The sequence below is a fragment of the Protobothrops mucrosquamatus genome, unplaced genomic scaffold, assembly GCF_001527695.2.
Source record: "Protobothrops mucrosquamatus isolate PMUCROS unplaced genomic scaffold, P.Mucros_1.0 scaffold2298, whole genome shotgun sequence".
Classification (NCBI taxonomy): Eukaryota; Metazoa; Chordata; class Lepidosauria; order Squamata; family Viperidae; genus Protobothrops; species Protobothrops mucrosquamatus.
The window spans coordinates 178,479-191,646 of record NW_015388384.1 but is presented as its reverse complement, the minus strand read 5'-3'; the positions used below and the strand labels follow the sequence as shown (position 1 = coordinate 191,646).

Genomic DNA, 13,168 nt, shown 5'->3' with positions numbered 1-13,168 from the left:
TTAACATATTCTATGCACAATTACATTACTATTGGAATTCATTCAGAAATATATGCTTTTAAGGATGCATGGGTTTTATTACTTTAAACAATTATGTTGATTGGATGAGCCAAAAAGTGATTTGTGTTAAGAGATTTGAGAAAACAAAAATTGACAGAGCGCTTTTTTACTAATAAAGTATTTATAATATAGCAATAGCACTTAGACTTATATACCACTTCACAGTGCTTTACAGCCCTCTCTTAAGTGGTTTACACAGTTAGCATTGCCCCCACCAATCTGGGTTCTCATTTTACTGACCTTAGAAGGATGGAAGGTTAACTCAACCTTGAGCCAGTCAGGAAGAAACTGCTGGCAGTCGGCAGAGTTAGCCTGCAACACTGTAGGCTAATATCAATGGAGAGGTTAAATAAAAGAGAATAGAACAAATTGTAACCCAATGCTGGCCATGCAGAAATTGGAGGAGGTCTCGGGAAGACTGGGAAAATTGGGTGCAGGGGACATGGAAGTGCTGGGGGGGGGGCAGAGAAAAAAGTTGTAGGGTGTCCGCATGTGTATGAGTGCAGGGAGGGTGAGGAAAGTGTGTGTGTGTGTATGTGTGCGTGCGTGTGTGTGTGTGTGTGTATAGGAAGAGTGAGGAAAGAGGGCATGGCTTTCTTGCAAGCATACGAAGACCAGGGAAAGAGAGCATAGAATGTGTGCAAGTTACAAGTTCAGGAAGCTAAGGAAAAAAGGGACAAGGTGTGTGCGAATGTAGGGAGGCTAGGGAAAGAGGGCATGATAGTGTGTGTTTGTGTGTGTGTGTGTGTGTGTGTGTGAGAGAGAGAGAGAGAAAGCACAGGAGGATGGGAAGAGTGTGTGAGGTGCTTGAGTGTGTATTTGTGTGAGTGCAGGGAAGCTGAGGAAAGAGGGCAGTGGTATGTGCAAGTGAAAGGAGAAAGAGAGTATCATGCTTGTGAGCAAAGAAAGGCAAGGGTGGGTGAGACTTACCTGAACAATTTGTAACTTTGCCTATCCCATTAGCTTTGCTTGTTGGAAGCTGGCACGGAAAGTTGTAAATGGCAATCATGTGATCCTGCAACCAATCACAAGTGCGAGCTGATTGTCATGCATTTGAATTTTGTTCATGTGGCTATGTGGGTTGCTATAATGGCCGAAACTTTGAGCACCAAATACGAATCCTTTCATTCGGTGCTATTATAACTTGCACTGGTCAATGAAAAAATGGTTATGACTTGAGGATTACCACTTATATATGTGTGGGAGAATGACTGCTATATTCTCCAGCATGACGAATGGAGAATCGGATGATCTTGCCTTTCTGCCCTAGAGACTAAGTCAATCAACCTTTGCCATGCCTCTCTTCCCCCGGCTAGGAATCCCCAGTCACGACTTAGTCTTAGCCCAAGAGAGACATGGTGAAGATTGGCTCTTGTTTCTAGCAGAAAGACAAAACTCTGGATTTTCCCTGGTTGTACCCTTCCCTTCCCTTCTCTGGGCTGATATTAGCGCTGCTTTTCAAACTGCTGAGTGTCAGAGCGGTTTTGTAGGCTTCGGCTGAAGCCTCAAGCTAATTATAGCTTCCAGGCAGGCAGAAGTGTAGTGGTTGCCATTTTGAGTGCCGCTTTTATTGTTCCTGAGTGGAGCGGGTGCTGCTTCTCCAATTCCAGGCTCCTTGGCAGCTTGCAGCATACCAAGGCCATTACAATTAGAGGCAACAAAAACAGCCTTCTTCACTGTGTCTGGACGCAATTTCCAAAGACTTCAGGGCGTGGCTGAGTGCCCGCTTTAATTGCCGCAGCGCCTCTTCCCACCACCGATTTTGCTGTTTATAAGTGTGCTGGCTATCCCATTAAGTTGGTTTTGCCACCACTACCAGGATTGTGAGTGTGCTGACTATCCCATTAAGTTAGTTGTGCTGCCACCACTTCTAACCACAACTTGACTCCTTGCTAGGATCACCTCTCTGTTACAAACACTTTGAGATTGCCATTTCTGTGATATCTCTGATTTTGCAATGGCAGATAAAACCACAGAAGCTCAGATATCTCAAGGCGCCTCCAGCAGTTCCTCCAGGTACCAGAAATCCAGATCAGCCAAGCAGGAGGCTGCTGAGAAACTCAGATCCAAAGCTATCTCTTCCGAAGCTGCTGAGAAGGAAGCAAGCAGGAGGCACCAGGCATTGGAAAAACAATTCTCCAAAGCTGCAAGGCAAAAGAATGATCCAAAGGTTGGTCAGATTACTTCTGTTCCCAAGGAGGCATCGGGTTTTGGCCCTCAACAAGCTCCTTCAACCTCTGCTGCTCCAAGTGCCTGGTCTCCAGAAAGGGAAACAAGTCAGTTCATATTTCCCATGGCAGAACAGGTGGAGATGGTTCCCCATTCCAGTGAGGGGCTTGGCCTTCATATCCCTACTCCTCCGGGTACAGCTAGACCTCTGGGCCCAGAGGCCACATTCACTCCTACAGCAGCAGGGCTTCGCCCTCCAGAGGCTCAGGAGACAGAATTATTAGAACGAATGCAGCTTCTGATTTCTCAGGCTATTGCCCAAGGTGTAGCTTCGACCCTACGCCAGAGAGCTCGATCTGAGTCGATAGCATCAGGGATTCCATCTCACAGCAATGTATCGTATCTCTCCCAGGCGGAAGCAGCCACATACCAAGGGCCAGTGTCCCCCTCCAATTCCTCCATGAGTAGAGGGTCGTTCATAGGGGACGACGAACAGACAGAACAGGGGATGTCAGAAGATGAGAATTTATCCCCTGATCCTTCTCCTTTCATAGGCCTGTTTAATCCGTCCCTCTTTAAATCCCTACTTCACAAGGCCAGGAGCACTGCTCAAATTGGTTCTGAGGAGGCCCCTCAGGCTGAACCTTCCACCAGCCAGGGACCTACCAGTCAGGTCTTTTCAGAACCCACTTTCACTCAGCAGGACATTCCCTGTCCTCCCCTATTCCTTGACGTAGTCCAAAGACAATGGGGGACGCCTGGTACTTTTCCATCCCCGGGGGAAACTGACAAAAAGTTGTTTAATGTGGCTCCAGCACTGTCAGAGTTGCTAGCAGTCCCCACGGTAGATGAGCCATTAGCACCATTGGTATCCTCCTTCACGGTGTCTGGAGATACAGCAGAGGCTTTGAAATCAGAGGATAAGAAAGCGGAGCTTAATTTCCGCAGGACTCATCAAGCCTCAGCATGGGCGGTAAAGGCAGCTGCATCTACTTCCTTTTTCGCCAGAACTTCGCTTCTCTGGCTCCACCAATTGCAAGCTAGGGTCCCGCCAGAAGAGGTACGGATGCACCAAGACTTAAACAAATTAGTGGCTGCATCAGAGTACATGGTGGACTCATCCTTGCACGCGGCCAGATTTTCCTCTCGGGCATTAGCGTCTAATATCACCTCTCGGAGACTTTTGTGGCTCCGACAGTGGCGAGCGGATGCTAAGTCCAAGTGGCAGTTGGCCTCAGCCCCTTACATGGGAGGCCAATTATTTGGAGAGGCACTAAACCCTTATCTGGTTGAGAATGAGGATAAGCGCAAGGTCATGTCCCATCTTATTAGGAGCGCAGACAGGAGAGCTACCCCTTACGCACACAAGCAGTCCTTTTGCCCCACCGACACAGGGTCAGAATTCACTAACAGGGACAGGTCCAGACAGCAATTTCAGACCAAACGGCCCTTTCGAGGGATGGGAGGTCGTCCTTTTAGGCGGTCCAAGTGACAGCGAGGGTGCCCCTCCCATAGGGGGCAGGTTGGCTCTCTTTGCACACAAATGGGAGGCCACTACTATAGATCTCTGGATCCTCAACACCATCAGATTCGGCCTGACTCTAGAGTTCAACTCTACCCCCGAGGCATTTCGTCTCTTGCCCATCATTCAAAAATCTGGTCAAAAGAAGCCTCATGAAAGAGGCCATTCGACATCTGGAGATCCAATCCATAGAACCCGTACCGGCAGGACAGAAGGGATGGGGTTTTTATTCCATTCTGTTCATTGTTCTGAAGGCCTCGGGAGGGTGGAGAGCAATCCTAGATGTAAAGAAATTAAATATCCATTTGGCATACAAGAATTTCAAGATACAAACACTCCAATCCATATTAGCAGGCATCAGAAGGGGGGACCTCCTCCTCATCGACTGTGGAAGGGCGGCAGCTCCTTCCGCGGTCCGAGATTGCTCCTTAGGGCCGACGAAGAAAAGATCTGCCAGTAAAATGCCAGTAACTTTGAATTTACAAACCGACCTCCAGACTTCATTTGACTAACCTAAAGACCAAAAAACAACAGAAGAGGATTCAATCAATACCCAAGAAGATTCTACGCCATTCTGTATACAGCCTATTGAGACTCTTGATGATCAAAAAGTGACTTTAACTAAACCATATACAATTTCAAAAGTAACAGGAATGAACGCGCAAATACAATTTATTAAGAACTATGACAATTTTGACAACCAACTACTAACCACAAAATTGGACATAATTGAATGTCTTACTCAGCAGAATCAAATGTCGAGAGTTGAATTTTTAAAGCAACAAGGGATCAATTACAAAGGAGTCATGTTCCTAAAACAGAAGATGGGACGTTTATTTTTTTTTACTCAAATGATACCACAAGGAATAAATAGAGATTTATTTGTTGATATAGACGCTCTCTTATGGAAACCTGCTTGGCACAAAAAGAAAGAATAAGACTTAAGAGTGTGACCTAAAATTGTATGTAATGGGTTAAAAAGGCTTTTTAGACACGGATTGACTTAAGGTTTAAGATTTAGAATTATAAGTGGGAGGAAAACTTTTGACTAGTAGAATATATATCTAAGAGATAGACTGTATTTTTTGAATTAATGTGTTTACTTTATGTATGATAATTCTGTATTGGATGGAGAATAAGAAAACGGATTGTGTTAATAGAAGATATGGTATTAGTAAATGAGATATTAGAACAAGAATAGAATATGTTTAGGAAATACAAGAATGTAAGTGTGGGAATAATATGCTTTGTTTTCCTCTTTCTTTTTAGATATAATTATTATGTTATGAATAGAGGGAAATTACAGATACTCGAAATTTAAATAATAAGTTTAAATGGCTAATTGAAATATGGTAATTGGAATTTTGTAAAGCTTAAATACAGGATTGGGATTTTTACAATTGCTTTTTATAAATTGTATTGATTGATGGATTTGTACTAGAAATGTATTAATCTGAATATGTTACATGACTGGTGGGAACTGGAGAGAGAATTTTTAATGAGTTAATTTGAATTATACATAAATATGTTGGTTTTTGGATAATTGACTACCCCATCACCATGTTGTTTCCTAAGTACTTTGTTGTAAAAATTGAAAAACTTAATAAAACTTAATAAAACTTAATAAAATAAGTCCATCGACCTGACGGAGGCTTACCTACACAGTTCCATCCTTCCCGGACACCGGAAATTCCTCAGGTTCTGCTATGCAGGCCATCATTTTCAGTACGGAGCTCTCCATTCGGCCCATCATCGGCCTCCGGAGCATTCACAAAGGTCCTGGCGGCGCTGGCCGTGCATCTGAGGACCATCCCGTTGCATGTCCAGTGTTATCTGGACAACATCCCCATTCAATCCTCCTCAGTACAATTGGCTCAGTCAGAACTGGCATTGTCCATCAAGACCCTCCAGGACCACGGGTTTTCAGTAAATTTTCAGAAAAGCCAGATAGTTCCCTCCACCCGCCTCCTTCACCTGGGCACGGTGATAGATACAAGGAAGTGTGAGGTTTACCTTTCTCAGGAACGTCGGGACAGTATCCGATCTTTAGTCACCCAGATTCAAAGGGAGCGAGTAGTTACCCTAGCAATCCTTTCTCAACTGCTAGGAAAGATGGTTTCCTGCATAGCAGTAGTTCCTTGGACTTGGCTCCACTCCAGAGCCCTCCAATGGTTCTTGCTCCCGTTCCAGAGACTAGGCACCAGTTCCTCCAACCACAAGGTACGGGTCCCGTCACAGACCCTGAAATCCCTCCAGTGGTGGGTCTCCCCCCAGCGATGGCTAGGGGAACCTTTAAGGAGCCCAACTGACTCATCCTAAATCAGATGCCAGCTTGTTCGGCTGGGCAGCGCACCTGCAATTCCAGTTGGCCAGGGTCAGTGGTCCCGGACAGATCTGAAGCACAACATAAACTGGTTGGAGCTCAGAGCTATACATCTGGCTCTACGACACTTTCACAACACAGTGGCAAGGCACCACGTTTTAGTCCTCACGGACAACGTGGCGGCGAAAGCCCATATCAACAGGCAAAGTGGTACCCACTCCAGGTCCCTCATGGCTGAGGCTCAATTGTTAGGAACCTGGGCAGAGACCAACCTCTCATCCCTCAAGGCGGAGCACATCTAGGGAGAGATGAACCGGCAAGCGGATTTCTTGAGCAGGACCGCAGTGGACCACTCCGAGTGGCGCCTGCACCCGGATCTCTTCAGGGAGATACCGGAGAGGTTCAGTCATCCAGTGCTGGACTTGTTCGCTACCCCGGCGAATTTCCAGCCCCCGAGATTCTTCTCCCGGTTCCTGTCTCCAGGGGCGGGAAGGGTAGATGCCTTCCGCAGCCCATGGCCCAGAGAGCTCCTGTATGTGTTCCCTCCTCTCCCTCTGATCCAGGCAGTTATCTGGAAGATACTGCAGGAACAGGCAGAGGTGATACTCATTGCTCCCCACTGGCCAAGATGGTCTCTCGATCTCTCCTCCGTGGAGGATACCCCAAGATCGAATCTCCCTCAGCCAAGGGGTTCTACAACACCCAGAGCCTCAGTGGCTCCACTAACCGCCTGGCATTTGAAAGGAGACTCTTAACAACAGAGACCTACTCATCAGATGTGATTGCCATGATTCAGGCTTCAAGACAGCCTGCAACTAATAGACTCTATGATTCCACATGGAAGAATTTCTGTAACTAGTGTGGGAGACAGCAATTAGATCCAGCTACAATTCCTATCCCAAGAATTTTGGATTATTTACTGGAGGGACTTAAGAAGGGTTTAGCACCCAACACAATCCGCAGACAAGTTGCTGCCCTGTCCACGGTGCTCACATATGGCAACACAGAGCCCTTGGCTCAACACCCCATGGTATGTTCCTTTGTCAGGGGAGCAATCAACAGCAAACCGCCCGTAGTTCACAGGTATCCCTCTTGGGACCTGTCCAAGGTCTTACAGGCTCTCACTTCACCTCCATTTGAGCATGTCAGAACCTCCACTCTACGGTTCTTGACACTCAAGGTCGCCTTCCTAGTAGCCATCTCGTCGGCTAGGCGCATCTCGGAATTGGCAGCACTCTCAATTAGAGATGACATGTATTTTTCATAACAGGGTGGTCCTACGCTTAGACCCCTCCGTCCCCAAAATCAACTCATTGTTTCACAGGGTGCAGGAGCTTGTACTGCCAGATTTTTGTCCTGACCCGTCCCACGATTTGGAACATAAATGGCATACCTGCCATTTACTGCCTCTTTTTGCAAATCTGAAGCTCTATTCGTTTCATTCCACCCCTCTTCAATGGGTCGGAAGGTGACTGCCTCTACTATTGGCAGATGGATTAGGGCTTGCATAGTAGGGGAGTACCAGACGCACTCCTTGCCAGTTCCAAGACGAATCACTGCACTCGCAGTGCGGCAACTTCAGCGGCGTGGGTGACACAGGCGTCAATTGAGATATGCAAGGCGGCGACGTGGTCGTCTCCTTTCCCATTTGTGAGGCATTATAAGTTGGATAAGTTCGCCTCAGCAGATGCTTCATTTGGCAGAGTTCTCCAAAGGGTAGTAACAGATAGTGGGACACAGGCCCAGACTTCTTCCCACCCATAGGGACAGTGAGGCTTTGGTATGTCCCATCTGTGGATTCTCCATTCGTCATGCTGGAGAAGGGGCGTTGTCTTACCTGAACACCTTTTCTCAGCATGACGATGGAGAATCCACTCTCCCCCCTCCATCCGGTCCTGTGTCAGTGGAATTTGAGCCACCACCTTGTAAAATCATCAACTGCTGCGCCTTCGTCGTGACTGGGGATTCCTAGCCGGAGGAAGAGAGGCATGGCAAAGGTTGATTGACTTAGTCTCTAAGGCAGAAAGGCAAGATCAACCCATCTGTGGATTCTCCATCATCATGCTGAGAAAAGGCGTTCAGGTAAGACAACGTCCCATCTAAAATACTGATGCTTTCTGTTTGTAGAATATATTCGTAATATATGTAGATGGCCAGTTTAATAAATATTTACACAAGTATTGAATACATTAATGAAAATTCTAATACCTGGCTAGGTTAAACCCCCCCCCCCCCATCTATCTTTATCTCTCTATCTCTATCTATGTGTGTCCTCAATATTTTTCCTTCCAGTGTATTTTATCTTCCTCTCCTTTTACCATGTTTTTAGAGTTCATCCGCTTCTTGAATATAAAATAAAACATACATAGATAGATATGTCTCTATTATAATAAATAACAATTTCACAATAAATTCTCCCCATTGAATCAATTGTATTTTCCATTTGATTGATGACATTACATATTATGAAAAACTAGCTTTTGCTCTTTTATTTGAGATTTAAAACCAATCTGAATTTGAATGTATTTTAACAGTTCTTTTACTACTAAGCATTCTTAATTCTAATCATTAATCTAAAATATTGTTTACACATTCCTATCTCCTTGTTTTCAAGTTGGTTGTCTATTGAAATGTCTTTAATTGTTCAGTGTAATTGTTCAGATATTTTATTCCTGGATTGAGAATAGGTGTAGAAAGTTGTACTGCTCTTCTTAGGTACAATGCTGTGAAGAATAATACTGCATATGATTAAAGCAACAGTTCCGAATGGAAGGTAAAAGATGTATAACCAATTAATGGAAAACCACTTACACAGTATGATGTTATAATCCCACATGGTCTACTGCATTTTCAGTTTTGGTGTATTTTCAGTGCTTGAAAAAGAGAAATAGGCAAAGTCAAATTCTTTGTATTGGTTTTTTTTTTATAGAGGAGGCTATTATATACCCATTTCTTTATTGTTTCCGTCTGGTTTTCTGGGTCCAAGATTCCTATTTTCTCAGTTCTCCAAGGATTTAAAATAATTGCTAGGAGAGACAAAACATTTAATTGCAGTTTGATTTTCTTGAATTTCTTCCTCCTGTCATGCTAATAGACCCAAGGACGCCAAGCAAGAAAACTACTGCAGAGGTAAAGATCTAGTTTTGGAAAATACTGTACTTTTTATCAGGCGTTGCAGTACATTAAAGTAATAACTACCTCAATTTTTCAAAACCATTTTCTAAAGAAGCAGAGAGAGACATATGCCTTCATAGTAACTTTTCTTGATCTTCATGGTAGAATTTTGAAGCAACATCTGGTACCATAGTGTTAGAAGGTAGAATTTATTTTTGAAGCTCTGGTTGCAATCCAGAGACATTTAAAAAAGCCAGTTCTAACAATATTGAATTTAAAGTAGGCAGATATAGATCATATACAGGTGGTCCTCGAATTATGACCACAATTGAGCCCAAAATTTCTGTTGCTAAGCAAGACATTTGTTAAGTAAATTTTGCCCCATTTTATGACCTTTATTGCCACAGTTAAGTGAATTGCTGCAGTTGTTTAGTTAGTAACATGGTTGTTAAGTGAATCAGGCTTCCCCATTGACTTTGTGAGAAGGTCACAAAAGGGGATCACATAACCCCAGGACCTCAGCTGTCATAAATATGAAATCAGTTGCCAAGCATCTGAATTTTGATCACGTGACCATGGGTATGCTACAACGATCATAAGTGTAAAAAATGGTCATAAGTCACTTTTTACAGTGCCATTATAATTTTGGACAGTCATTAAATGAACTGCTATAAGTTGAAGACTACCTGTAATTTTAAAATCTGAATTTGTAAGAAGTATTTAAATGTATTGAGCAAAACTAAAACAGGAACCTTAAAAGCTTTTGAAGTGGCATTTTACAAAAAAAAATGAATTAGTCTAGACTTGGTTTCAGTGAAAAATAACAGAGGTCTTCAAATTTGTTAGGCAGGCAGTTTTCAGTTTTCAAACTTAGACCAAATTATGACCGTTCATTTATGTAAAAAAGATTCACCTGTCGTTTAAATCTGAATTCTCAGTCGAGATCATTGTCAATGCCTTGACACATTAAAATTTTGAAATACGATTTAGTTGGTATGAAGCTGCATTTTTTTTAAAAAAAATTGCATCAGAATCTCTGAACTACATCTGAGTTCTCTGTAGATACATTTATAAAAATAGTTAATCATTTGAACTCTTTTTAGGCAGCTGAGAGTTTACAGTGGTGATTCATTGATTGTGATCAAGTCAGTATTGTCTCCTGATAACCAGTATTGACTACTCGTAATATCAAAATCTTAAGTAGTTTCAATTCACACAATATAATTTATAAAAGAACGTGGCGCAGCTAAAACATTAAAACAGATATATGAGTCTGATATTCCATAGTAATATCCTCTTACCACTATTCAAGCCTGATGGAACAAAAATGTGAGTGTGCTGTCTTCTTGTAAGTGGTGTATGTATGAGATAAGATTCTGCAGTTGATGATGGGATGTGAAGAGGGGATTTGGTTTGATCTGTACCACAAAACAACAACAACAACAAAATTCAGAGGACTGTTCTTGAGGGCAAATACTTCCTGAAGCACCATTGGGATGTATAGGACAGTTCCATTTACATTTCAATGCATGAAGGATGATCAAGTGAAAAAACAATATAGTAAAACATGTAACTATCCAGTAAAATAATGCCGAAGAACATTTTCATTTCTAAGCTGGGCAGCAGTTTTTGAAAAAGGAAACAATTGCTTCAAGTTTAGCCTTGACAGTAGAGCGAGATACAAATGTCCTTGTATGTGACATACTCAGTTGATGAGAAATGCTATCAGATCACGAATAAATCAATTACCCCAAATACTGTTTACATTAAATAATTAAATACGGCATTTAAATTGTCCGTTATATAAAACATGACTCTTTGATGTGTGACTGCTTGACACACGTTAACTCCGTATAATGACCTGGAGTTGACTTGCTTAAATTATCTCCTCTGAAGCTAATTGCTTCAGCCAATTGGATTAAAATCCTTTATTGGAAATAATATGGCACATTTTGTCAGCTCTTCTGTTTACTCTGGAAACTTGTGCATTTGACCTTTCATTAGGATAATGAAGCTGAAGCTTGTGACACAATTATGGATGAAGACTTTACAAAAGATGCCTATGATGGCATTGATCAGGCATTTGAAGGTAAGCCTACTTGTTTTATCAGGTAAAACTCGAGATATAATGCCTTTACAGTTTCACCTGGTGAAATATCAAAACCCTACATCTGAAATTGAAATTTTATCCTAAACTTCTTTTCCCTAGTTATGCTTTGTTGGATGTAATCTGTATGATATGCAGCGGGCTGGGAACTTGTTACATGAAGTTTTGAAAAATTGTGGACATATCTCATACTGTGTAATAGGCTTTCCATTAAACTACCTTGAACTGATAAAAATCTGCACTGCTCTTAATAATGAAGCTAAGTGGACTTATTTTTCCCTCAGATTGTGCCATTGTGTCAATTCAAAGTCTTATTTAGTGTAACAGTATGTCTGTAGATCTATTAGGTAATGATACTTTAGCAAATGTTTACATATTTCAATCTCAACTCTTCAAATAGAGCTATCAAGTTCATATATGGACTTGAACATCCCTTCTCCAGGTCTGTGCTAGGCTAGGATTTAAATTTGTCTGCTGATCTTGAAACCCAAGATATAGCAATGTCTCTCTGCAGAAGTCAAGCAAATAACTTACAAAGAAATTAAACAGGATTTCATTTACATACCCTTTGAGCTTCAGAGGTAAGATGCAACACTGTATGTTTATCCCTATGGAGTATTTTGGAGGGTATTGGGGATATGGCAGGGGCTAGAACAGTGGTGGAGAAACATCTCCTTTTTATTATCAAGCTCCATGATCACCAGAGGGGAAAAAAAAGTGTTGGACTGCATTCTAAAGATCAGCAGAGTTTGTGGTGGATCATGGCTTGTTCCTTTCTTCTCCTTCTTACTCTTTCCCCCCCCCCATACACAGATTTTCTTGGTCAGCTGTTAGGCTTAAATTTATGTTCCACTATTTCGATAAGCCTGTTAGTGTTACAGAGAAGATTGTAGGCTGCAGGCTGGATTCAAAATCTCTAGGAGCACCAAGGCTTTTAGGTTAGCAGTTCCCTGGGCCTGGGCCAGGGTATGTATGACATTGAGGGCTTCTTTGTTCTGTAAAATAGAATGCTACTGCTGCTACGGCTTGAAGTAAGTATATGACCAGGTGTGTTTATGTATCTCTTTTATCTTTTAAAAGGAATCTAAGACTCATTAACTAAAGCCTGGTGTAAGATACAGATATTTACTACTAAAGAATTGTAGGCCCTGGAATTTGTTTTGTGTATTCAAATGAAACAAAACTCAAAATTCTTCCACAACAAATTCAGTACAGGGAGTCCTTGACTTATAGAGCAGTTTGTTTAGTGACTGTTCAGAGTTACAGCGGCACTGAAAAAAATGTGACTTACGACCGTTTTTTGCACTTAAACGACCGTTGCAGCATCCCCATAGTCACATAATCAAAATTCAGAAGCTTGGCAGCTGCCCTGGGCTCATGTGATCACGTTTTACGACCTGCTGACAAGCAAAGTCAATGGGGAAGCTGGATTCATGAAACAGCCATCTTACTAACTTAACAGCTGCAGTGATTCACTTAACAACTGTAGCAAGAAAGGTTGTAAAATAGGGCAAAACACAAGTAACATCTGCCTCACTTTGCAACAGACATTTTGGCTCAGTTGTGGTCATAAGTCAAGGACTACCTATATTGGTCATCCTAAGCTTGCTTAATTTCAACAGTATAATTTATGAAGTTGACAGAGCTGTGTGTCTCTTGTTCAACAAATGAGGAGTCAGAAAGCCTTCCCGATTTCTGTGCTATTAGATTCGTATCTTCTTTCTGCTCATGCTTAGGTAATGGGAATTATACAGTCATTTCCCAAAGTATTTGTGTAATGCTTTAATTATTATTTCCACATTAGATGATGTTTGGCTATTGGGAAATTGATAGCTTATTAATACCTGTTTTTAATAAGGTAGACTTTTATTTC

General features: G+C 42.3%; 1 protein-coding gene across 1 annotated transcript in view; it reads left to right on the top strand.

Annotated features, from left to right (window-relative positions):
- ZNF326 (zinc finger protein 326) overlaps positions 1-13,168 on the top strand; it is a 36,709-nt gene that overhangs the window by 13,546 nt on the left and 9,995 nt on the right. The gene's annotated exons all lie outside the window — the stretch shown is intronic.